Below are 26,911 nucleotides of genomic sequence, written 5' to 3'. Positions count from 1 at the left end.
CCCATCCATTTCAGGCCACAAGACAATGAGAACTATGTTTGTGTTTTGTTCTTACACAAACTCAGAAATCTCTGCTGTCCCCACTGCCAGCCTGGGACAGGCAGGGTGAGCAGGGAGCTGTGCTCTTCTCCGTGGTGCCTTTTGAGGTTTTGCAGAATTTGGAGCAGCTCTGCAGACAATTTTAGCTGGCCAGATCAGTCCTCTGTGACCTGCTTGTCATGGTGTGAGAACAGGTTCCTGTGCACACGGAGCCTGTGATCTGTGTCCTGTTTGCAGTGCAGCTGCTGCTGAAGGATGGCTGACAGCAGTGATGGAAAGCATTTGCAGTCCTAAAATCCATGGCAAGCTATCTTCACCAGCTGCTCTCTGTTCCTTTTCTCTGATCGTTTTTTGAAGCAAGTAACCAAGTTCAGATGAATTCCAAGCAGGATTTAGTCTTGGGTGACATTTTGCAGGGGTGGAGGGGCAGGTGGGTAGGGAGTAGTACCAAATTTTGTAGTAGGTACCAAATTACTGAGCAGCCAGCTGTGTTCAGTCCTGCTCTGCCTGGCTCAGCTCAGTAGGAGAGGATAGGGAGGTGCTGTAGTAAAGTCTTGGGGATGTGAGAAGATAAAAGGAACAACACTTCAGAAAGTTTATTTCTGCTGAATATCATGTCAGGGTTCTGTTGGTCCATTGTTGCTGTTTTGGAGTGTTTTAATGATGCCATTTCATTCTTGTTAATTAACTTTGTTTCACAAAACTTTATTATTTTATTGTTTGTAACAGCCCTTTTCACTAAGGCCGTTTTTTGGCAGCAATCTCCTGGTTCAGCAGCCATGGGTGTGCATTTGTGCTCTTCTGTTTCTTTACATTTTCAGTTCTAAAGAACAGGAAGGTATTTGCCCTGTCCTGGCTTGAAATCTTAGGTGGCAAACGCTTTTTTTGCCAAACCCCATAAGTTTAAGTCTAGCTCTAAAACTACTTTTATGCCAATGTCCACTCAAATTAGCACTGTATTCAGGCACTAATTAACATCCCATTCAGATGTTGGACTTTATCTGTGCAGAGGATTTGAGCAGGGCACACTCATCCACACCATGGCTTCTACCCAACTGCTCCAAAAGTTCATTTTGGCTCCACACTTCAGGTTGAAATTGCTGGTTGTGAATGTGTGGAACCAGCAATTCATAACTCAAGGGCTTTTGAATCTTCCCAGCATGGAGACCTCCAGCCTGGCTCTGGCTTCCTGATCAAGTAATGCTTGTCTTGGGCTGTGATTCCTTATTTAAAGCCATCACAGTTAATGCTGTGATTAAATTGTTCATAGCTGCTGCTTCTCTGAAGTCCTCTTGACCCACCTTAGTATTTGGCATCAGCCAAATTGGGGCAAAAGGTAAAGAAATCACCAGAGACTTCTGCTCTGGATTGTGCTGTGCTTTCAACTCCCAGCTTCAGCCTGGTGAAGTCTGCTTGAAGTCGATATTTTTTCAGTGGCTTCAGAGAGCAAAAGGATCTTCATTTTCTCTCTCTAATCTGAGTTGGACTGGTTTTATCAGCTCTTTAAATAGTTTAGTGTTTGTACTTCTTTGTTAGAATTCAGGACTGCTGATGCTGCTTCGATTTCTGAGCTATGGCTTGCCTCTAATAACATGTTTTAAAAAGACAGAACATAACACAAATCAAGCCCCTAATTCTCTTTTCCTGTCTTCTTTCTACACACAAAACAAACACAAAAAAACCCCAAACCCAAATAAAACAAAAAAATCCAGCCAAAAACCAAAGAAGTAATTCCATCTTGTGCTGAGTGCTGTGTGGGTCTCATTAGGATTTTGCCTTTACACTTTTGGGTGTGTGTGGTTGGAGACACCTAAATGAGTAGAGAACAGCTCTGCTTTGACAGCCACGTGCTTTGGAACAAATCTAGTTATTACTTTTGCATTTTTAGCTGTAGTTGTCTACAGGATTTTTGCTTCAGAACATATCTATGTCTCCAATCTTGTGCTTATTTGCAATCCTAGATTTGTAAGCAACAGATTATTTCCTATGTCGTTGAAAATCATCCCAGGCAGTACTACAGATGTAATTTCTTTTTTCTTTTTTTTTTTTTTGCAAGAGTGTGTGCATCTGTAAACATATTTTCAGTGAATATTTGTACACAGAGTTTAATGTTTTCTTTTTGCAGAGAGTGTGCCAGGAATTACTGTATTTAAAAATTATACACCTGGCATTGGTGTGATTAGATTGCTTCCCAGTTTTTGAAGGAGTTTTTTCTGTCTGCTGCCTTGTTGCCACGGTGGCAACAGTTTTGTTTCTGGAAATTTGGACTGTGCCTTCTTTGTAAAGGGCCCTATCAGTGCTGTATTGACTGCTTAGAGTACAGATGGGTTAAATTCCCATTGGTTAAAGAGGCAGGTCCAAACATCTTGCACGTAGAATTATATGTAATGGTTGTGCATAAATAAACGTTTAAATGATTTGCCAGAAAATCGCTGTATTTGGTTTGAAATTAATGATTCAAAATGGCATTGTTTTCTCTTCAGGGTTTATTTTTCTTTGATTCAGACAAGTGAGGGTAAGGAGTGAAGGTCCTGTTGTCATCAGAAGAGCAGAGAGCTGTCTGCAGTGTGCTTTCCTCTTCTTCTGCGTGTGAGGCAGTAAGGAAAGCAAGAAAATCTTCTCTCCATCCTTGGTGTCCTCCTCGCAGGAGCTGCATCGTCTGACTGAACCGGGCCGTGTGTCTCCTGGAGGAGCTCATCTCCTGTTACAGCTGCTCTGGGGCAGGTGCTGGGGCAGCTGAGAGGTTTTGGCTGAGTTCTGCAAGGCTGTGGAGCCGCTGTGACCACACGTGTGACAGAGGGTGAGGGCTGGCACAGCTCAGCCTAGTGCACAAACTCCACGTGGGAAGGGCTAATTTCTGCCTCATTTTGATGTGCTAATGGTAGCAGAGCTTTTTGCTCCGTTCTGCTGTCAGCTGAGCCTGCAAATCAAGGTCGGTGATGTTTTGTGCAGCGCTGGGAGGAATGTTCTCTCGGGGTCTGCTCAGGTCTTCAGAGCTTGAGGGCTTGGCTTGGTTTGCTGTGTGCAAAACAGGGCAGGAAAACCACGGATGGTACTGATGTGTGCTTCTTGCACTGGGGGATAGGAAGACTAACATTCGTAATGAGACCTCCACTCCTGGGGAGGATGTTTGAGCACTGGAATTCCCGTGAATGAGAGGAAATGTTCTTTGCTCAGCTGCAGCTGTTTGTTCTTCTGTGTATCATTCTTCATGTGGATAAACGAGGAAAAAATAAAATGATCCAAAGTAACAATTTAGAAACTATTTTTTTAGCTAGTATAGAAGTGCTTTGTGCTTCCAGTGAAACATTTCTCTAATACTAAAGCTTGAAGCTCCTATTTATAAGTGGGAAAGGCAGGGAAGGAAATCCCAAGTGTCACAAGCATCCAAATACTCTTTGCTTCCAGGGGTTAATCCTGCAAATACATCTTGTTTGCTTTGTGATTTAAGACAAACTTCAGATTTCTCACACCTGAGATTTTGAGGACCTGAGTATTGTAGTTTGATTGCCACTTGGATTCAGTAAGTGAACCAGCTGATCCTAATTCCCTCCCTTTTCTTTCCCACCAGCTTGAAGCTGCAGGAGGTTTGAATGGTGATTTTTCTGAATATTGACAAATTCTCTAAGTGTTTCAGGGCAGCAAAACAATAGATTTTATGACTCTTGAGTTTAGAAAAGCTTTACTGGCTTAGAGGCTTTGGAAAAATCGTTAAGAATTAGGATTTGATCTGCACTTCCATTTGCAGGGTCACAGCTATGAGTATAAAATTGTCAAAGAAAGTTCAATGTGTGCAAAGCTCGGAGCATTCAGCAGTTATTTATTGCTTGCTGCTTGTTTCTCTCTTGCACTGTTGCTTCTTCATGTGTAGAAATGTGATCTGAAGCTGTGCTGGGGAGGTTTAGGAAAAGTTTTTTTGGCAAGGGCTGTCAGGCTCTGGCACAGCTGCCCAGGGCAGTGGTGGAGTCACCATCCCTGGGGGGATTTAAGAGGTTTGTAGATGTGGCACTTGGGGACAGGGGTTAGTGGTGGGGAATGGTTGGAGTCAATCATCTTGGAGGTCTTTTCCCACCTAAGTGATTCTGTGAATTTTAGAGGTGGAACATGACTTTGCATTTCAACGTGGTGACACTTGGATTTGTGGGAAACATTAGGAAAATGGAGAATTTTTCATTTCTACACTACTTGTGGAATTTCCTCCCAGGGAACACTGGTCACAGCAATATCTTTCTGTGTTGTAAAGCAGACTCATATCTAACTCATCCTCTGAGGGGAACTGATGCTGTTTAATTTGAAAGACATTTTAAAGTCACTTGTGTTCCTCTAGAACAATCAAACGCCCTCTGAGGAATTCTTAAATTACAAGATCATGCATTGCTTGAATGCACTGAGAATGAGAATTCTTTGAGGAGCAAAAGCTGCTTGGATTCCCGTGTTGTGTGAATGCAGAAGAGATGCTGGCTCTCCTAAGTGCAGCTCAGGTGAGAGAGAAGGTGATCTGTGCTCCTGATGGCCACGGTTTCTCCATGCCTGTGCTGCCTGGAGAAATGGCTGTGGTTATTTTCCCACCTCGTTTTCTTTGCCAGATGATGCTCAGAGCTGCAGGTGGTGCTGGCATACGGGAATCTCCCATGCAAACTGCAGCAAAGCAAATGAATTTTGCTGCCCTGCTGTTCCCTTCCCTCCCACTATCCCGTGGTGGTCTGTCTCCAGAGTGCTGCTTGTGAACAGCAGCTGCTGGCTGGAATTTTTATCAGGCTTTTGGTATGTTAAATTCAAGAATCTTCAGTTATTTGAGATCTGTTTATAAAGAAATAAAAACCCACAAAAGCAACAAACCAAAGAAACAACCCAACACAAACACCCCAAAACCCAGAATAGAGCAGATGCTTAATGCAGGTTGGGATGTGGAGAAAAGAGCATAGGAACTTTCAGTAAACAAATGCTGTGTGATTAACAAATATCACAGAATCATAAAATGGTTTGAGTTGGAAGGGACCTTAAAATTCATCTATTCTCAGGGCAGGGACACCTTCCACTGTCCCAGGTTGCTCCAAACTCCAATATCCAGCCTGGCCTGGGACACTGCCAGGGATCCAGGGGCAGCCACAGCTGCTCTGGGCACCCTGTGCCAGCCCTGCCCACCCTCCCAGGGAAGAATTTCTTCTTAATATCCAATATATGTTTGGAGACAACAGGATGAGGCATCTTTAGGGCATTCATACTTCTGTTACATTTCCCTTTAGCCCCAAAAGTTTCCATAGTCAGTCCTCGGGTGCATGGCAGGGAGGGCTTTGTGGGGTACCTGTTCAGAGTGGCAGATTGTTTTTTTTTAAGCTACTCCTCAGCAGGGTTATGTAAAGTTTTTGTGGGCAGGTGCACAAGCAAAGCTTTCCACTGAGTTCAAGTTTTTGTACCTACACAAGCTCTGCCATTTAAATTGTGTTTATGGGAAAGGTTATTGCTGCTCCACTGCGTGCCAGCATCATGAAAGGGATAAAAACACCAGGAGATTGTGTAACGCTGGCAGAACACGAGGAAATTGAGTTTGGCACTTCTGGGTTCTCTTTCATGAAGTTGGCAACTGTCTGATATCTTAGTTGGACTGCTGGACAGCTCTTCATACTTAGCAATCTTTTTTAAAGCAATTTACCAAGGGATTAAGTGACATTCCTGCTTGTGAAACTGGATTAAAGCTGGGGACTTGCAGGGGCTCTCATGCAATGCCACGACAGGTTCAAGTCCCAGCATCTCACCAACTCTGCTGCAGGACAGTAATTGCAACCAGGGGACATTTTCTTACACAGTCATGAAAAAATTCCCCTTGTTTGTTTTATTTTGTTTTGGTTCAACCCTTTCCCCCCAGATGTTTGTAATTTCTCAGGAAGGTCAAGGGTTTTGCTCTTGGAAGAAGGAGGGAAAGGATCTGCACAAAAAACCCCAGCATGTTTGAGTTTGGGGTCTCTGAACAGCCCTCATGGACATTTATAGGGATCAGCAGTGTCAGTGGAAAGGGTGACAGAGCTGGGAGGAGCTCTGGGATGCTCTGACAAGAGTAAGTTGGAAGGGAGGGAGAGGGGAAGCTCACACTGTAGGATTTTGCTTTTTAAGTACCAGCTGTCCTTTCTGCAGCCCTAGATTTATCAAATTAACTGCCCTCTCTCCCCATGCTTAGTTTTAATATGTCCACTTGTACCACAGAAAAAAATGCAATTAAACCTTTGCTTTCACTCAGGCATTGGTACAGTGAGAACATTTGCTCATTTACAGCAGTGGCAAGGTCATGAGCTGCACACTTACTTCAATTTAATTTTTGTGATTCTGTAGTTGACTTCTTAACTGAAATTTTCAGCTCCATTAATTAAATTTAAGCAGTAATTTTTTTTTTTCCACCTAGGATTATCAGTTAAAAGGGAAAATGAGCGGGGAAAGCACAAACATTGCTTTCTGTTCCTACATCTTGATTTGAACTCTGTGCTGCTACTACCAGAAGAAAACATGAAAGAGTCTGAGAGATGAAACCCAGGGCTGCTGGTGACAGAGGAGGGGAGGTCACACAGTTTGTGGTCAGTTCAGTACAGCAGGGACACAAAGGAGAGACAATGCAGTTGTGTCAGAGGAAGACAATCTTTTCAAGCAGCATTAATTCAACTCAGAATATTAAGAGTAGTATTGAAATTATTCTTCAGCAAATCCATTATCAGAGGCCACTGCTGGAGCTAAACCACATTTTCCTAACATACTGAGCAGCTGTCAAATGAGGTCTTCAAATTCTTGTCTTTCCACGTGTATGTCCTGCTCCTACTTTCATTTACTTGCCTGGCTCACTCTTCCTGTGTGTAATGTTAGGGAGGTCTGCAAACAAGCCCAAATTAAAAGTCTCTCAGTATTTAGGTTTCTCACGGCTAAGTGAAAAGCACTTAGTAAAAGTAATGCAGCATTATCCTTAATGGTAGACAATTCTACTGAAGGGTCTATAAAGTAACACTGAAAGACTTTTTCACATAATCTAAAGTGATGGTAAGTACTGACCAGTAAAACATTCTCTTTTTCAAAAACACTGCTTTTTCTGGAAGAGTAATATGATTATTCTTCTATTTAACTTTCTTTTCCACGGTAGAATTTGAAAGGGAAATGCCTGACCTGCTAATTGATAGATCTTATCCATTATTTTAATGTAGTCACATCAGGATGCATTTGAATTGTTTATTGATGTGTCTGTCCCACAGCCTCACGTTGTGAGTGTTTGCAGAGTTGTTTGCCTTTCAGAGAATTTTAAGCCTCAGTTGTAGGTGAAGGCTTTATAGTCATGGGTGTTAAATTTGCTCACAGGTGAATGTGAACGTGACAGCAGCGTGTGCCTGGGAATGGGATGGGATGGGGAATGAGCTGGGATGGAATGGGATGGGGAATGAGCTGGGATGGCTGGGGTGAGCTGGGATGAGCAGGGATGGCTGGGATGAGCAGGGAGCTGCTGGTGCTGTCCCTGTGCTCAGTGTGGGCAGGGCTGTGCTCTCCAAAGCAGAGTTTGTGTGTGTGGAGCCAGAGGAGCTGCTGGGATCCATCCAGGGATCCATGCAGGGCTCAGGTGGGAGCCCAGAGAGGCCATGAACAGCTGGCACTTGGCACAACAAAGGGCACAGGGAGCTGTGGCACAGCCAGGGCAGGGACACTTGGGTCCCCAGGGTAGGAAGGACATGGACCTGTTGGACAGAGTCCAGAGGGCCAAACTGATGACAGGGCTGGAACATTTCTGTAAAGACAGGCTGAGAGAGCTGGGTCTGTTCAGCCTGAACAAGAAAAGGCTCCTTGGGGGCCTCAGAGCCTGAGGGGATCCAGGAGGGATGGGGGACAAGGGATGGAGGGACAGGACACAGGGAATGGCTTCAAACTGAGAACTGTAGTTTTAAATTAGATTTTAGAAGGAAATTTCTCCCTGTGGGGGTACTGAGACCCTGGCACAGGGTGCCCAGAGCAGCTGTGGCTGTCCCTGGATCCCTGGCAGTGCCCAAGGCCAGGCTGGATGGGGCTTGGAGCAGCCTGGGACAGTGGAAGGTGTCCCTGCCATGGCAGGGGGTGGAACAAGATGATTTTTAAGGTGCCTTCCAACTCAAACCATTCCATAATTCTGTGATTAACTGCCAGGAAGCTTTGGAGTCTGCAAAAATGCTCACAGGTGGAAATCCATACTCTGTTTCTTGCAAGTAAATGAATGATACAGGATCAGAACATTTGATTTATTTGAATGCAGTGTTTCATACCTTAGGGAGGAAAAAAAGAAACAGCAATTATTTCCTTAAAAAGTATTTTTTTGATTGAAAATGAGGTTTGAACTTTATGTTGAAGGTGTGAGATCTCCAAAGAAGTTAGAGATCCATTACTTTGTAGTTTTCCAGGAGCTGCAGCACAAGAATAACCATCATTCCTGTACCCTGCCTCTCTTCATAGGTGGCAGGGTGAAGCTCGTGGTGGTTCAGACTTTCAGTCCAGTTTTTGTTAAGCCTTTTGGATCTTCCAGGCAGAGCCAGTGTGATATTTGGCTGGCAACAGCAGTGTGATTGTTTTGAGGAGTCATGAAAGCACCTGATGACCTGAACTAGGTAAAGACTGTGTGAGGACAGGAGATGGACAAATCTTCAGACTTGAATTCCTCTTTATTTTTCTTTATCTGCAGTTGTCAGTGTCTGTGTGTGCCTTGCAGTGCCATGAAGGAGTCGGGTCAGGAGGAATCAAAGCAAACAGCTGGAGCCTTTAATTTAAAAGCCTGTGACACCTTTGTGAATGAGCCTGGTGAGCAGGCAGGTCAGAACTGGTGAATTGATGGCCACTGCTTCTTTACTTGCCTGGGATGTAGTGGGTGCAAACTTGGGGGGTTCTCAAATGGGGAATTAGGTACCAGCCAGGCTGTTAAACCCCCCTGAATGTATCCTACCAGCCTAAATGCTGTATTTTAGTGTTGAAGTGCAGGAAAGAGGTGCTCTGGTATTTTTTGTACACAATGTCTGATTCCCAGAGATCTCTTTTCTTGTGTCCCCAGCACAGGGATGTAACCTAAAAAGGAAAGCAAAGTTATGTTCAAATGGCTTGGACATCATTATTGGCCATTGAAGCTTCTAAACTGTGTTTTAGGAAACAAATTATAGCAAAAGTAGGATGGTTTATAATCCTTCAACTTTCCCCTCCAAAGACTCCCCCTGTCCCAAGCATTGCTGGCAGTGTGGGCTCGGACACAGGAAAGCAGAGTTCCAGCACATAAATCAGTGTTTGCAGCAAATCTTGGACTCCTTGCATTCATCCTGAACTGCTGCTCTCCCAGCATCTCATCCAGCCAGGGAATGCATTACTGTGGATTTCAGTGTAACACAGATTCCAGAGGAGTGAAGGGCTTTAGCTCAATAACCTGCATTTGATCACATTCTGGCCCTCATTCAGGTCTCTGGGGTGCTATGATAATACAAGTAATGGAAAGTTGCATATTCAGCTGGGTATATAGTTTTTATCTCCAGCATAAGGAAAAAGGATGAATATCCATTCCAGGGGACATTTTTGAAAAAGGCTTGTGATTGATATCTTAGCCAAAAAGATTTTAAACTCTTAGAAAATACTTTATAATTGCCTCAAAATGCTGGTACTGAGTGGCAGCAATTTTAATAATTTAAAGATTAAAATAAGAATATTATATTTTAATGAAGTCTCTTTTATATGCCTGTGGTGTGTGGGGTTTCAGGCAGATCATGGGTTTTTAAAAGTCACAGAGAAAAGGAACATAGTTTAAAAACTTAATAATAATTTAAAAATGTAAAAAACAGGTCGTTCAGTAAACTGCTTCCTGTATTTCCTAGAAACCTTTTCCTGTTTGAGTGCATGAAGCCCACAAAACTCACTGGAAGCAGGTAAAGGCTTTGTTTAGGCTGTTGTAGAAAATCATGGCTTAATGGATAGAATGATGTGACCTTCATAAGAGTTCAAAAATTTGCTGAGCTGACTGAAAAATTAAACAATATTTTAAATAAACTAAATTCTCTGGTAGACAGGGAGTTTATCTGTTCAGAGCAGCTGTGGCTGCCCCTGGATCCCTGGCAGTGTCCAAGGCCAGGTTGGACATTGGGGTTGGAGCAGCCTGGGACAGTGGAAGGTGTCCCTGCCACGGCAGGGGTGACACTGGATGAGCTTTGAGGTCCTTTCCAACCCAAACCCTTCTGTGTTTCTGTGGTTTTCATGTGCTCATATCTCTTCTTTTTGTGAATGTGTAAAGGTATTACAAAATGAAGTAGGGTTGGTGTTTGTTGTTTTGGAGTTTTGTTTTTTTCCTTTTCTTTTGGTTTTGGTTTTCTCTGAGCAGTCTCTCAGGAAATTTTACGGTTTTTTTTTTGCTGTGGGTGACATCTCTTCCACTCCAGTATAAATGCATTGTGCACCAGCAGAGAGAAAGAGTCATGGTGCATAATTTATACTCCTCATTGCCACATCCCTGTTCAATTAGTAATAAACTTTATGATAGTCTGGTCCACTGGGATTCATCAAAATCACCTTAAAAAGCACTTGAGTTCAGTTTCTGTGCTTTGACACCTTTTTTGATCATATCCCAAAGACTGCACATCACCACCTCACTGTTGTATAGAACAAGGGACAGACCTGGTGCTTTCACCAAAATTCCAGGGTTTGTTTCCTGACCAAGCACTCCCAGCTGCTCTTCTTGGTGAGTTACTGCTGTCCTCGTGTTTGTACACAGATTTTTTACACTGTGAAGGAGAATAACTGTGGGTAGCAGCTGTAATGCACATCAACTCCCTGAATGTGACAGCAGAAAGAGGATAAGATCTTTCCCCAGGTCTCCATGTGAATATACTTGTTATATGCATATAAAAATTAAACTTGCAGAGCTGGGGTAAGAACCAGCATTCTGCTCAGTGTGTGGAATTCTCCCAAAATTCAATAAGGCAAAAATCTAACTTTGTAAAGGTAAGTAGTAAAGGTACTAATGAATTTCTGATTCTAGATTATTGATCCTTCATATCAAAACAGTAACTGCAAGTTTGGAGAAGTCAAGTGGAGCTTGTTAAAGGAAAGGTTTTAGAGCAGCTCTGGGTTTTTTTTCTGTTTCTCACTGTCACCTTCTTACCTGTGAAACACTGTCAGTTTGCCAGGACTGAAAGTCAGGTTCTATTTTATAACTGCCCTGTTTAATTAGTACCAGCATGTTAGTGCACTGACTTTATCTAAGATATTAAATCACATAACTGACATTTTCAATATTGTAAGTGTGGAATTGAATGATGGAGGATTGGTCCAACAGGGTATAAATTCTTTTATTCACTACTGAGTCTTTTAATGCTGATTGCTAAAGCTAGAGAGGTTTAATTTAAAGTGTAGGTTTTTGGAAATATGAACATAGATCCTAAAAGACAGACTTTACAAGGAATTGGTGCATGGCTGCACTCTTTTCCTGGATGATACCAAGGTATTATTTGTGTGTGTGCAGTGCAGTGCCCAGGGATGGGCAGCCTGCTCCAGTGGAAGTGTCCTTGCCCATGGCAGGGCTGGAACTGGATGAGCTCTAAGGTCCCTTCCAACCCAAACCATTCCAGGATTCTGTGACTGGTCTGGAAAATGTAGTGTGGTAAATTTAACCCGAGTTTAATAGCATTGCTATAGACAAATGAGTTAAATGTGTGAGTCTAGGACTACCCTGGGCATTGTAAGCTTTTTCCATACCTTTCTACCAGATGAGACTGGAGGAATCCTAACTGATGTTAAATGATAATTTTTGAAATATTAGTTTATTTCACTGCTGCTCTGAACATAAAATCAAGGAATGTGCCGTTATAGGTGTCCCTCACACACAGCTGGAGGAGGATAAAATTATCAGACAGGAGGAATTAGGATTTTGAAATGTGATGAAATTAAAAAAAAAAGGGATGTAATTTAGCATTACAGAATGCAAGGTCATGCATCTCAGGACTAATTAGTTTTTTTGGTTTAAGATTTGAAATCAGTTGGAAGTGACAAGAAGCTTTTGGAACATTAAAACCAGGAGATTGAGATGAGTCTGAGGTGCTTCTGCAAAGAGAATGTCTTTCTGTAAGGCAGGATGGAAAACAGGAATGTGCTGTATAGATCCAAAATCATTTTATCTGGAGTATTCTAGAAGATGATTCCACCTGGATAGCACAGGAACTCCTTCAGAGGAGAGATGAATTCAGCAGATCACAGATGTAAAGAAGGGCTATAAGGACATTTAGCATAATTGAGAATTTTTGCCATGTGTAGACTGGAGTGTGTAGCTTCCTTAATCCAGCAAAACAGAGCCTGGGAGGTGAAAGCATGGAATGCTCCTGCCACTCCAGGCTGGAAAAAGAATGAATTGAGCAGGGCTTCAGCAGCTGTGAGGATGCAGCAATGCCATCACAGGACTTGTGGTTCCAAAGAATAAATGACAGATATGTGCAGGAGCAGGAGGCAGTGCTTGGAGCCTGCCTTAGCACCAGCCTCAGACTGTGTGGCTTGGATGAGATTTCTTCAGTGTGGGAACCTCGCTCAAAAACAATCAGACTTTTGCTGTGGTGAAACTATGGTTTCACAATCTGCTGGTGCACAAAATTGGTGTCCAAATTCCTTCAGAAATAAATGATTTTCGTTTCCTAAATAGCAATAAACAGTGTTTCATTTCTTTCCTCACCACAGTGTCTCCCAGCCATCCCAAGAAAGCTTTGGTGACATTGGCAAGAAAATAACATTTTGTGTCATTGGTCATTTTTCTCTTGAGGACATCCTATTACTGCCTCCATCATTCAATTTAGGTTAAAAAATAAAATCAGATCATTTAGCTGAGGATCTCCTAATAACTGTTGTAATTTTGACTCGAGGCACCCAGCCTGTGCTGTCACCACGAGTTCAGTGTTCCCAGGGCTGCTGTCAGCACTAGGGAAAGAGGTCACTGTAACAGCTCAGGTTTGCAATTCCTTGTTTTCAGCTCAGAGTGCCATCAATTCCATGTCTGTGGTAGTTCCTCCATTACACTCTACACATTACAATCAGCTCTGGAGAGGTGAGAAATGTGCCAGCACAGCTGGCTCTGAGCTCTGCTGCTGGTGAGGAGCAGGGTCACCAGTGTAACCCTGAAAAGTTGGTGCTGTGACTGGGATTCAGGTCAGGAAAGTCTGAGTGGGATGTAGGTCTGGAAGTCAAAGAGACTTCAGAAAGTCTCTGTTCACACTTGTCCTGCAGCTGGATGTGGATGATCTGTGGTTGTATCATCACCAGGTCTGAGGAAAGAGAACATTAAACCAAAACCTGACTTACACAACTCCAGTATAATCTGTATATCTGAAACCAAGTCCACTCGCTTGGATTGTTTTTAGTCTCTATGCTAATTAAATTATATCTGCTGGTTTAATAATGCTTTTTTTTTTTTTTTAATCCATATTAATTGTTGTATCTGTTCTGGGAAATTCTATTAGTTTTTGCCACAGATGAGTGTTTTCAGATAAACAACATCTTTATTCCAGCTGGGACTTCATCATTGAGTTTATCTTAATTATCTAATCTTAAAATAGTCTTAAACTGCTAGAAAGGCTGCAGTATAGTCAAGTATCACAATTATTTCCTCCCTGTGAGACAGTGCTTTAGAATTATAAAAAAACCCCAACCAAACAAACAAACCAAAGCTGATATTGATATTCTGGTGAGAAGTCTGTCTTGTATGAAGTGCAGAATGTGATGGAAAACAGTTGTGCCTCCTGGGTACAGCCTGCCAGGCACAGTCATTTCCATGGAAAAACAACCTCCTGCAGTGCCTGTCTCATCCCTGGGGTGTTGGCTCAGCAGATGCTCTCTCTGCAGTGTCACTGTCCCATGCCAGTGCCTGGCACGAGGGCAAAGCCACCTCTGTCCCCTCTGGTTCCAGCTAACCCCGTGAAGGTGACAGCAGGATGTCAGGGTGTGGCACAGGGGTAGAAGTTATCCTGGGAATTTACAAATTCCAGAAGTGCACAGAGATTCTGAATGTCTGAGTCTCAGTGAAGCTTGTCCATGGAATCACAGAATATCCTGAGCTGGGAGGGACCCCCAGGGTCACCCTGCACAGACCCCCCAACACCCCCACCCTGAGCATCCCTGGCAGCTCCTGGAGCTCTGGCAGCCTCGGGAATGTCACCATTCCCTGGGGAGCCTGGGCAGTGCCAGCACCCTCTGGGGGAGGGAAGGTGCTCTGAGGAAGTGTACTTATTCTGTGTAAGTGCAGTGTGTACTTACTCTATTCATTAGTGTTTCCAAATAACCTCTGGCAGGTGTCTGACCTGATCCAGATGTTCTACTGGTTTTAGGTTGACTGTGTGGATGTGGTTACTGTGCTGCAAAGAGAGAGAAAGGACAGCAACACACACGGAGCTCTTTGGGGAGAAAAGGCCAATTTATTGTACAGACAGCCCGGATTTAAAGTGTGTTAGTGCAGCCAGGGCAGGACAGGAGCTCATTGGACAATTGGGAAAAACATCCTTGGGACAGCACCTCAGGATGTGTCCCACGGGAAAGACACCAGGGGTTAATGTTGATGATGAATTCCACTCTGTTTGTCACCGTGTTCTCACCCTGGGAGACTCCTCCCTAACTGAAGCTGCAGTCAGCTTGTCAGCCTGGGAATGGAGCTGAGAGTCAGGAGAAATCCAGGCCTGGAAAGAATTTCCAAGCTGTGATTCCCCAGCTCTGTGAATGTGTGTGTCCACATGTGGAGTTCCTGCTGTTTCCCTTTGCCAGTCACAAATATGTGCTGGTGAGGGGGTTGTGAGAGCACTCTGGGGTAAAAAAAAGTGGTTTGATGCCATAATAGTTACAATAGATTACAAACTGCATAGATAACAAAAGGAGATGCCCAATTAGCTTATTTTATTATTGTTTTTTATCTTACTTTAGCCTTTCAGGTACAAACCGTAGTACACTGAATAAAGATCTACAGAGAGGCCACAGGACAAAACCAAAAAAAGTCACAGGACCATGGAATGGTTTGGGTTGGAAGGGACATTAAGAGGGAGGGCAGGGACATCTTCCACTGTCCCAGCTTGTTCCAAGTCCCATCCAGCCTGGCCTTGGACACTTCCAGGGATGGGGCAGCCACAGCTGCTCTGAGCTGCCTGTGCCAGGGCCCCTGGCCATCTGAATAAAGAATTTCCTCTTAAATTCTAATCTGAATATCTCCTCTTTTATTTTAAAAATGTACTTTCAAACATTCTTTCACTCCATCTCCCTTACATTTTTGGCTGCAATGCCTAATGTGCAGTTAGCTCAAGTATCAGTATAATTGCACTCTGGTTATAATTGGATAAGTATATTTAATGCCAATTCACTTGATCAGAAACTGAATCTAATTTCTGAATGACTTAATGTCATGATCATAATCTTTAGAAGAATCATATATTTAATAAATCAGATTCTCACACAGGCATCTTAAAATTTAAATGACTTGTATAAAATTGGACAACGAATTTATTAGAAATTTTATACTTAGTCAAGCTGAGGAGCTGAAATCTTGAGGAGGACACTTATTAAAAATCTTTGCTTCTGAGTAGCTGCACTTTGACCAGGGGCTCTGGGAATGCATTACATTTTAATGGAGTTTCCTGAGCTGTTAAATACTGTATGCAGCTATATCACAAATATCTTCTCATCTACCAAAATCAAGTGGAAAGGTGCTTTATAGGGCTTGGTGGGGATGTGGATAAAGCAGTATCATGCACAAGGTATTTGTCTAATTTCTGGAGATGGTGTCATTCAATTTCAAGTGTAAAGAGAAGTCTTTAGAGCAAAGACAATTATCTTCTTAAATTGCTGGTAAGACCTTATTTCTAGATGTAAATATCCAGTAAATGAGCTTTTTGTGCATCTGAATTGCACTCATGAACTTGGACTGTTTCAGTGTAAGAACAGCAGTGAGGTTTGTCTGCAGTACTAACAAAAGCGTGGGGTTTTACACAGGTTTTACAAAATCCTCCAAGATTCCTGAGAGGAAATATTGATGTACTGTCTATGAAAGAGCTTTGAAGACTGTTTCAAATTGAGATTTTTTAGAATCTGCCCTTTCCTGGGCCATCTCTGCTGTATGTCCATCCTGACTGCAACACCAAGGGTTGGTGAGGTTGGGATGAAAAGCTCAGAGCACTCGGTTCACATGTGTCAGTGGAGCCAGGATTAAAAGCTGACTGAAACCATGGTTCATGTGACAGAAAAGGGCTTCTTATTCCAAGCTGGTCATTCAGCATCCCAAGAAGTGATTGCTTTTAGATTGTTTCACCTTGTGCCTTTCAAGTCTTAGAAAGAAATGTTTTAAGGATTTAATGCTTCCCAGCAGAGTTCAGGCTTGATGCTGCTTAAAAGGAATAAGAGCTGTGGAGTTCAGAAAATCTGTCTTGAAAAATATTTTCCCTTGGAAATGTATTATTCTAAGTTTCAGATTTATACTGGAGGTTATCTATAGCAAAGACAAGAATAAGGCTTTAGATGATGGAATAGGAATATTTTTCTCTCTGTTTGTTACCAGCCTGGTTTTGTATAACAGAGATAGTACTGCCTGAAACTGTTCCAAAGTGAAGCACAGAGTGAAGATAAAATGTTGATATTTCGTCCATTTTAAAGTTTGGAATTCCTCTGAAATCAAGAACCTCAGCAGATACTGAGCTGTTCACATCCTGTTATTGAGAAATAAATAATTTTCCCCATCAGTGGATGGAGACTGGAGTGGCTGATGGGCCATGCCTGAGCCCACCTGTGACTTGTCACCTGCTGCAGGTGGCCCGGGATGTGACAGGGTGACACCCAGGGGGGTGAGAGAGGCTGTGATGGCCCTTAACAAAATCGGAGCTGTCTGTAGAGATAACTGCACTCGGGCTGAAGTTACTCCGGGCTTTCTCCTCATTGCCACGCTGTCCCTCATTAATAGAGAGTTTGGAATGCTGCAGCTCTGCTAAATGCACATTCTGGATCAGGGACTGTGAGAGGAAGATTCATGGCTGTAATTAGAGAGGCACTTTGCACATATGCTTATGTAGTGGTAGGAAATTTGGTTAAACAGAAGAGGAGCTCTGTATGTTTTCAAGAACCCACAAGTGCTGTTAGGCAGAGATCTATTTATTCCTGGCACGTATTTACTCTGTGTTTTGCTCTTTGGGCAATGAATTTACACAGAGGAGGCTGGAAGATAAAAGCAAGCCGATTTTTTTTTTTTTTTTTTTCCTCACACTGTTTCCAGTGTGTTTGCCCCAGTGCTCTGGGATTCTGAGCAGCATCCTGGGTACTGCAGTGCACTGGCACATCAAGGGAGAAAATGGGTATTAAAAAATTGCAGAGGCAGAATAAACAAACTGAAAAAGCAATTAAAAAGTCAGGTAGCAAACGACTAAAATTCAAATCCGTAGCTGACTGTCAGTGCCTCAGCCATGAGTCCAGTGGTGGAACTTTACAAGGGCTCTTACAGAGTGCAGGATTTGCCCTCCTGTTCCCAGTGTGAGCCCAGGGCACCTGGAAGCAGAGCAGCTGGAGAGCCACTGTCACGGCTGGGGCTTGACTCGCTCCTGACACATTGAATGAACATCATGGTTTGACTGAAAACAATTTAAAATACACGTCTTTAAATATCCTTGACATTGCACTTTAACTGTAATTTGAAACAGAAACTGACAGCAACAAGTGAAAGGGCATTTGGAAGATAACCTTGATCTGAGATATGTGTAAAGGTGGAGCTGTAGAACTGTTAGAACTCAATAAAAGTTATTTATACAGCCATTCTCTGGGAGTAGCTTCCAAAAACAAAGTTATTAAATTTAGCATGATACACCAGTGGCAAGACTCATTGCAAGTTATTACCATTGTATTATTAGCCAATTAGATTTTATTTGCTGATACTCAATAACAGATGATAGCTATCCTTTTATTTAAATCTCTTATTTAACCAGGGTGGAGTTGAGCTACTTGTCAAACATGGTAGCTCAGATATCAAGGAGTTTTTGGAGTCCTGCACAGTGCTGGATCTTTAATTGCACGTGTTCAGAGCAATTTAAACAAAATATCAGTATTGTTCCTCAAGAATCAACCCACTTTGTTAGAATCGTCTCCAGGAAAACATTTAAACTACTGATAGTTCTTTGTGGAACTGTTTAGAATACAGATGGGGGGGGTGTGTGTGCATGTGGACATCTTTGTCCTCATCAAGACTCTGGGTACTTTTCTGTGAGTGCAAAAATAAGATGCATTTTGGAAGTCCAGCACTGAGTTAATTTTCTTCCCTTAGCCTCACTTGGGAAGTTAATGGAATGATTATAAAAATGCCAGTCCAATAAAAACTTAAATTCTTCTCTGAAAACGATATGTCTGGTCTAGTTACATTTGATTGCAACCAGATTAGATTGTGTTTAATTTTATTCTGTGTTCGGTGGTGTGGCAAGAAACCAGACTTCCTACCCTTATTTAAGCTAATCCTTGTGTTTTATGACCATGAACTTCCCATGAAAAATCTCAGTTGGAAGGAGATCTTCCTCCAAAACAGGAGCCTGAGCAGCAGAACACAGAAAGGAGAAAAATTGGAAGTTTTGTAGTTGCTGCTGGAATTCCTGAAATGGTGTCTGTTGAGACAATATTTTATTCATCACCGAAGATAATGTGATTCAGTCAACGCTGCTTCTTGCTTAAAGTTCAAACACATTAATTTGAAGTTTGTATAAAAGCTTATTGAGAAAGAGAGGCTTGCTAATGGAATATAAAATAAGTGAGAAACAGCTACTTCCAGACAGGTTTTTCTGCCTTGTAGAGTGAAGTAAGAACTATTTTAAGTGTGCAGCTTGAACAGGTATATCCATGTGACAGGTGGAATGCTGAAATGAAGCAAGTCAAGGGAGAGCTCTGACTGATCAATGCTCCAGTGGAGCAGCTGAGGTAGAATTTAGTGGAAATGCACCACAAATACAATGTTGGACAAGCCTATTAAGATCCACTGAATAATTAACCCTAAGAATTTTCAGATATTGGAAGAAAAGAAAAGCAATGTTCCCTATTTTTTCTTTTAAGAAACAATGAACAGCCACAAATAGCCTTTACTAACAAATACAACTAAGCACATCTTCAACAATCACGGCTAACAATTTAGGGTGAATTTTTAGAATACAAAACAGAATTACTTTAGGAAAAAATAATTGTCTGTGACTTGAAAAATGAATTGAAGCAAAGTAAGGCTTTTAAAAATATTTAGTCTACAAGTATAGCAGCAAATGTGTGCTACAAATCTGTGTTTTTAAAAAGAAATCTTCATTTAGTCACTATGACTAAAGCAGGAGTCTACTTCAATGGTGGAAAGCCATTACATTTATAGATTGAAAGATTATTAGTTAGAATCTTGAGAAAAGTTGGTGGAGAACATCAGTTTAAAAATCTTTTATGGGTTTGATAACCTGTGTTAATTTTACAAGTTTCATTTTCTTGGGACAGGCAAGTCTGAAAATTGTTAGCATAAATCTTGGTGTGTTTCAGCAGACTGGAACTAACTGAACTTGGAAAGTTGGGGTTCTTTGAAAAGGTGCAGGATATTAACTGACTGTTTTTGTAGCTTGAAAAAGCTAATTCAGTCAGATTAGAAATATGTACAGATCTCTAATATATTAACTTATGCTTAAAGCAATAAAATGTTAATATTGAGCTATTGAAATAGTGACAGCTCAGCTGTCAGTAGCAGAAATGAATTCCTGGTATTAAATAAAGGACATACATTTTTGCAAGGCAAGTTAGATGAGTCATCCTTGATTTGGACATATAAATTGAAACAAATGACATTTAGTGTTAGTTTTAGTCCTGGGATACCTCAAAGTGATTTCACTGATCCGTGGTGGATTATGAAGTACAGAATTAATAATGAGTGTTTGAGCTGGTCTGGGGCTCAGTGATGAGACACGAGGAAAATTCAGCAAAGAGAAACCTGTAATGATGAATTTAAGGAAGAGAACTCAGCTTAAGCTGACAAGTTCAGGGAATGGAGCTTAAACACTCCATGCATGCCAGGATCCACGAGGCCAGCTCTGCTCCATGGGATTAGGAGCAGAGATGAAAAACTCTGTCAGGCTCTGCTGGGAGAAAAACCTGGTATTGCTGGGAGAGCACCTGAGCTGTTTGACCTGCCAAAGCTGCACCTGTCTGTTCCTGGTGATGTTCCTCATGCACCCCAGGTGTGATCCCTTACTCAGGGGAAGCAATAATTTGATTGTAGCAAGGTTCCTATGCGAGAAACCTCCAGCTGCTGATTTTATCCCTGCATGGATGACATGTGTGCGTGGAAATTGTGCTCAGAGCTACTTCAAAACACGTAGGAATAGAGATGTAACACTGAACCTGCAAAGACAGCAAGGTCAGAGGGTGTATAATTGGAAAAAGACTTAGAAAATATATAAATATATGCTGATAGTATGAGTGTCTTCCTTAATGGATTGATAGCACGTGGAATCACAATTCCACTCTTGAACCAAGAAGAGCTTTTCTGAACTGCATTCAGGATTTTCAAGGATTACATTGATTTAGGGAAAAAAAAATACCCCAAACCCTATATATATATATTTTAATTCTAAAGATAAATAATTTTCATTGCTGTTTTTAAAAACAGAGACAAACTTTCTGTATGCTTCCCCTGTAATCTGGATGGCCAGGGCACAGAACACGTGAAAAGAATGAAATTTAGTCAAATCTAACAAGAACACTTCAAACCTTGGCCAGGCAATTGTTACTGGTATCTGAGAGAACTGATACCCTCCAGAGTATGGATAAAACTGTGTCTACTTGCATGGAAATTTAGCAAGACTGTGTCAAGAGTGCGATGGCAAGAGAAGAAACAGAATTTCCTGTGCTGGGTGAATCAATCCTTCACCATGGGGACTGACACTTGCAGCAGAAGCCAAACCACACGGGACGTACCTGAGGCATTAGAGAAATCACTGATGGTTGTTCCTGAACCCCAAACTTCTGGAAGCCTCGAGAGGAACACTTCTGGAGCATCAGCAGCTGAGAAACCTGGGATTTGTGTCCTGTGATTGAGTGACTCACCTGAATTCGTGCAAGGTCTTGAGCACAGTTCTTAATAAACTGACATCAGAAAATGAAGTTATGGATGCTTTATTCAGAGTTTACTCCTTCTTACACACTGGAGAACCTCTTCCTCAGTTTCTCCTGGTGTGGATCCTCTGTTAGCTGATGAGGCATAAAAAATGATCAAAGCTTTCCCTGCGGTTTGAGGAGTCAGAGCATCTTTGTCTCCCCTGTAGAGTCTGAGTTTAAATATACCCTGAATACACGGTGCCCTTTGGCTCAGTAAAGATTACTCTTTTCTCTCTGCAGAAACCTGTTCTTTGAAAAATCTGTGACTATAGAACAAACATTTGGTTAGGATAATAAAGTACTCACTGAAATTAGCCAGCTGCAACAGCAGGTTGAAATGCACTTGTCTGATGTCTTCTGTCTTTGTCTTTCTGGAAGGACCAGGAAGCACATAAAGGACTTGCTGCTCTTCCTGAGTGAGGAAATCCCAATATTCCTTGATTTATCCCATCTTAAAGCAACCCAGCACAAGCTTTACATGGACATTTTCATTCTTCACTCTCTCCCACTTCCAGAAGAATATACAATAAGATTTCTCAGGAATTTGCTGTATGAATTCTACTGTCTGAAAAATAAGTTACAAATGGATTTTTATACAATAAATCCCACACTAGGAGTTACTTTAATGAGCCAAATGCATCTTCACCAGCCCTGGTAAACAAGAATGTTTTTGGAAATGATGAGAATGAATGATCAGAGACAGTGGTGGGTTAATTCATAGAGTTTTATAATTCATAAACACTGCCTCATCCTTGTTTCTTCCTTTACTTGCTTTGCATTTTGTGGGTTTCAGATAAAAACTGCTGGACTAAATCTCAGCTCTCATGAAAGTTTCAGAGGGGATGTTTACTAAAGAATGTTCATGCTTTCTTTGCCCATTTTGTTGCCATTTGGGGGTTATTGTGTTGTTTGGGGTTTTTTTGGTTTTTTTTTTAGTAAATGAGAGAAATAATCACTTCTTTCTGGAGGAACGGTGGAGTGGATCAATGACACTGATGTTCTCATTGTGTCTATCCCTTTCTCACTTTGGGATTGCTGTAAATGCCTGATCAAATTATATCTGCTGCTCTGTTTCCTGTGTGTGTTTAGAACCATGGGATAACTGATGAAGCTGCTCACATCAGTGTGTTTCTTTATCCCCTTTTAGAAGTATTGTGTTTTTTATCTGTTGAGTCTATGAGAGTTTGACATTGGATGACTTTATAAAACATTCAACTAATTGGATTTGTTAAAATAAATAAATCAAACACTAATTGGAATGTGCCCTGCCATTATTTTTGCTTACTGAATTAGATATTATGGCGTGAAGTTCTTTTTATCATATTTGTGCACTTATTTAAACACCCCCCTGGCGCACACTTTTGCAAATTCAATTATATATTCAAAGGAGCCATTCAATTTATGCAAGGCTGGTTTACATTTAATCCAGGGGCAAGTCTCAGTAACTGATGATAGGTCTGCTCAAGATTAATTAGCATCACTCAGATGAGCAGTGGCATTGTTACAAGCCCGCAGTGTAAAACAAGGGATATTTTATCCTTCTTATGTGAGCCATTATTTGCTTCAATATGACCCTTTTCAGGAAGGGAGAAGCTTTCTTGTTTAGATTTCATTTTGTGAAAAGGCTTTAACACCACCTCTGTTATCCAACACCATCAAAGCCATCCCCATTCCATCGTTGGCCCCACTGAGCAACTGTGCTAGTTTAATTTTTAGCCAAGCAGGAAAAAGGCTCCAAACATCCCAATTTGTTTTCCAAAAATCTTCATTCTTGCTAACAATTTATGCAGCACCCCGTTTTGGTGATTGTGCAAATGTTGTCATTTTCCTCAAGCTGCTCTGTGATACGTGGCTGAGATGATAGCATGCAGACCTGGTAACTAAATTCATCCAGTGGCCAGTCTTTCTTTCCCTCCAACATGAGGATTATTTTTTCAAGGTTAATGAATAGCCCTGATCTGCCTCTAGGCAGTCAGATTTCAGCCATGGATGATTGTCTTTGGGGATGGATCTAACCTCTTCCTGTCTTTATGTTCCATCATATTTGGATGTAGCTCGTCTAAGAATCTGGATAGGTGGGGTGTCTTTGGAAATACTGACATCAGTGAAAACAACACTTCTGCTTGTTACTATTCCTACTTTAGTGAACTCCTAAAATCTCTTCAACTTTCTGAACCTGTCTGCCTGGAAGGGAGGCTGCAATGTCACATCTGCCAGCCTCTGCAGAAAGCAGGGCCACCACTGATGTCCTTGCTTGGTAGATATGAACACAAACCACTGTGGCCACGTGGCTTTACCAAAGATTGGATATAAGGAAGAATTTTTTTAGTGGGAGGGTGCTGAGACCCTGGCACAGGGTGCCCAGAGCAGCTGTGGCTGCCCCTGGATCCCTGGCAGTGCCCAAGGCCAGGCTGGACACTGGGGTTTGGATCAGCCTGGGACAGTGGAAATGTCCCTGGGTGATTTTTCAGACCCCTCCCAGCCCAAACCATTCTGTGACTGTTGGAGTAACCCCAAAATCTGTGATGTTCTGATAGAGTGTACTGCTTTCCTGTCCCATAATACAATATACACTGCAGCAGTGTGAAGAGAGGAGTTGTTGACTTCTTGGCTCACAAGTCACTGTGGCTCTGGCTCCCATCTGAGCCTTTATTTCATTTTTAATTCCACACACCAGAGCAAGAAGCTGGTGGGCACTGCCCCCCTCTTGGTACCTAGGATTCACACAGTGCTTGTCTGAGCCCTTAAAATCGACTCCAGCTTTTTCTCCTTGTCTTCATTTCCTGCAAATTCACCTCCACATTCCAATTCTGCTGCCTCTAGTAAATGAATCCTTCTGGCTTATTGCCCTGTCACTCTGTATTTGGAGGTTCCTCCACTAACCTTTTCTTTCTCTGAAATGTAGGTGTCTTGCTGCTGCTTGTAAGGCTCTCCATGGTTTTTCCTTTCCTTTCCTATTCAGCTGTACTACAAGGTTAGCTTTGACTTTCAGGCAAGGCACTTTAAAGCTTCTTGTACCAGCAGATGCTCCCAATTAATTTCCACAAGTTTTCACTGTGCCCTTTTTTCAGCTGCTCACCCTCCACCTTCCTCAGTGAGGATAAAATCACCTGTTTAGCTGATTATTCCAGGCTATTGACAATTGCATTCCCAATTCAATGAGCATTGCTGCCCCACATTTTGCTACCTATTGCTTGTTTTGCTTCTGGGACTTTGAAGCAGCTCCTGTGCAATTTTCTCTGTGTACAGGAGACCTCCCAGCACAGCTGGGCAGGAGCAGAACAGATGTTTACAGTTCCTTCAAAGGAGCAGCTCCCAGACAGCCCCAAACCTGTGCAGGGAGCAGGGGGGTGGGGATGGGTTGTGTCTGAATTAAAGGGTAGCTCTCAAAATGAGAATGCCCTGTGTGGAGGCTGAGAGCAGAGGATTTGGTTTTTACTTCTTGTTCTGCTTGCTGGGATAAAGGTGATTTTCATTGCTCACTCCTACACAGTCCAAGCTGCCTGGATCTTCCCTTAGATTTTTTTAATGAGCCCGTTCAATATTGTAATTTTGAACTTTTTCACCTAAATTAATTAAAAAAAAAATAGGGAAGCAGTTTAAGTGTAATCCTGCTTATTTTGACAGCTGGGAAAGCTTCACAAATGCAATAAATGAAAGGCAAGGATTATTTAAATATTATAAAATCATGACAACTCAGAAATATTTGTGGAAGCTACTGAAACAGGCAAGTGTTCAAGGGTCATAAAATCTATTAACAGATCTAATTATAATGAAAATATGTAATATATAAAATTTTCAATTTTTTAGGGCAACAAACCTTCCTAGAACATATTTAACTAGAAATGTTTGATGAAGTTTTGTAGAACCACTTAAAAAAAAAAAAAACAGTTGCAGTTGGAGTGCACAGAGAATCATTTAACAGAGTATGGGATTGAGAAATATTAATGACATGAAGTATATTTGTAATTTGTGAGGAGTTCCCCAGGAACTGAGACAAAGTTTGGGCTTTCCAAGGGGATGGGGAATATGGGTGAAAATTAAATAAGGCTTTAATGTCTTCAGTGTTGGGTGAGCCTTTATTGCAGGGGAACCACAGGTCAGTGGTTGTTGGAACTCTGAAGCCTGGGAATTTTGAGCTTTCTGTGCTTTCTGGCACTGACCCCCAGGAGAACACTGCTTTGGACCTGAGACCTTGGAGAAGGCTCCAAATTTGAGTGATGGACTTAAAATCATGGGTGTGTAGTTTGGATAGAAGTGTGTGATTTCACATGGTGAAGGGCTTGGAATTTGAAGGTTTTAGAATATAGTAATAGGTTTGGGACAAGATGGAGGTTCTTGGGAGTTGGCTCTTATTCCTTCTTGTTCCTTCTTCTTCGTGATTTTAGGTTGTAGTTTTTGGTTGGATAGAAAATCCCACAGTGTGGGTCACAGGTGTTTGGTCATTGGGTCAAAAGTATAAATAATGTAGATGTAAGCTTTTAATCACATAGTTAGGCTTTAAAAGACTTTGTAACTGGTGAGATCCAGTGACATTTTCTCACTTTTAGCTGGTACCTAGAGGTGCTGTAGAACTCACTGTACTATAGATAAGATTGAATAAACAACTGAGTCCAAACATGAAAATCCATCTCTTGTGCATTCAGTCCTGACTCTGAGTGAAGGCAGAGGAAAAAGAAGATAAGCTTAGCCACTAATAAGTGATGTAGCAGGTGTTCATTGTGTGAGTAGCTGTGGAAGGAGGGAGCAGTTGGGAATATCTCTGTCCCAGCAGCTCTGGGTGGTGCCAGGGGCCATTGGTGCTGGGCTGGCAGAGCAGGGCAGGGTTGCCCTGAGCACTCTGCAGCCCTGGCAGGTTCCCTGTGCCAGCTCCTTTGGAGGACTGGAATCTGCAGAGAAAAATGATCCTCTCTTCCCTAAGAGGAAACCAAAGCTTTACAGACACACCCTGGGCATGATTGAAGTCCAAGCTGAGGATCCCCAGTCCAGTGGATCCAGTAGTGAAATGCTTTGGCTGAGTTGGGTGGGGATGAAGAGTGCATGAGATCATAAGGGACACCTATAAATAAACTATCCCTGTTTCTCTGTGTGACCCAAGTTTCAAAGAGCTGCACTGGAATACAAAATTTCATTCCACAGTTCCTGGATTTCCCTTGATTCACAAGTGTTCAGGCAGCTGCCAGTGTATTTATGAGAGTTAACTTCTTCCAGGTATTTCAGGAATTGCAGTAAAGTTCTTTCAGTCACAGTCTGGAAGGTGTGAATGCCAGTTGACATCTGCTGCTTCTGATTCTCTTGTTCAGAAACTACAGGGCCATGCTCAAAATTATTGACTTGAAAGACTGGAGGAAGCTCTGTGTGTTTGTGGGCCACACAGAAATTCATGCTGTTAAGTTTAGGAGATGGTTAAAGCCAGGTTAAATATAATCAAGGCATAAAGCAAAAAGAAGTGAGGCACTGATGTAAGAACAGTGATGCTGAGCTTGTTTGTCATTTGCACTCCTCCTTCCTTTTCCTGATTTTTAAAAAATATCTTAGTTGGAGGTTCATGTAAATATTCCTGCATGGGGGTATCCTGTAGAATTGTCTTTGAAAATTACAGGTTTAAATAAAGGGGACTGGTCTTAGAAACAGTAGTGTGGAGGGAAGAAAATAGGGGCTTCCAATGGATATAAAACATGGAAAATGCAAAGATTTTTCTGGACATCACCTTTGGAGCTGCACGAAAAATAATGCTCAGGAGATGAGTTCCATT

The 26,911-nt window shown here is 42.0% G+C and overlaps 1 protein-coding gene across 13 annotated transcripts in view; it reads left to right on the top strand.

Moving 5' to 3' along the window:
• PTPRT (protein tyrosine phosphatase receptor type T) overlaps positions 1-26,911 on the top strand; it is a 432,144-nt gene that overhangs the window by 84,884 nt on the left and 320,349 nt on the right. The window lies entirely within an intron of this gene.

The sequence above is a fragment of the Sturnus vulgaris genome, chromosome 17 (genome assembly GCF_052056855.1).
Source record: "Sturnus vulgaris isolate bStuVul1 chromosome 17, bStuVul1.hap1, whole genome shotgun sequence".
NCBI lineage: Eukaryota > Metazoa > Chordata > Aves > Passeriformes > Sturnidae > Sturnus > Sturnus vulgaris.
This window is presented reverse-complemented; position numbering and strand designations above follow the sequence as displayed.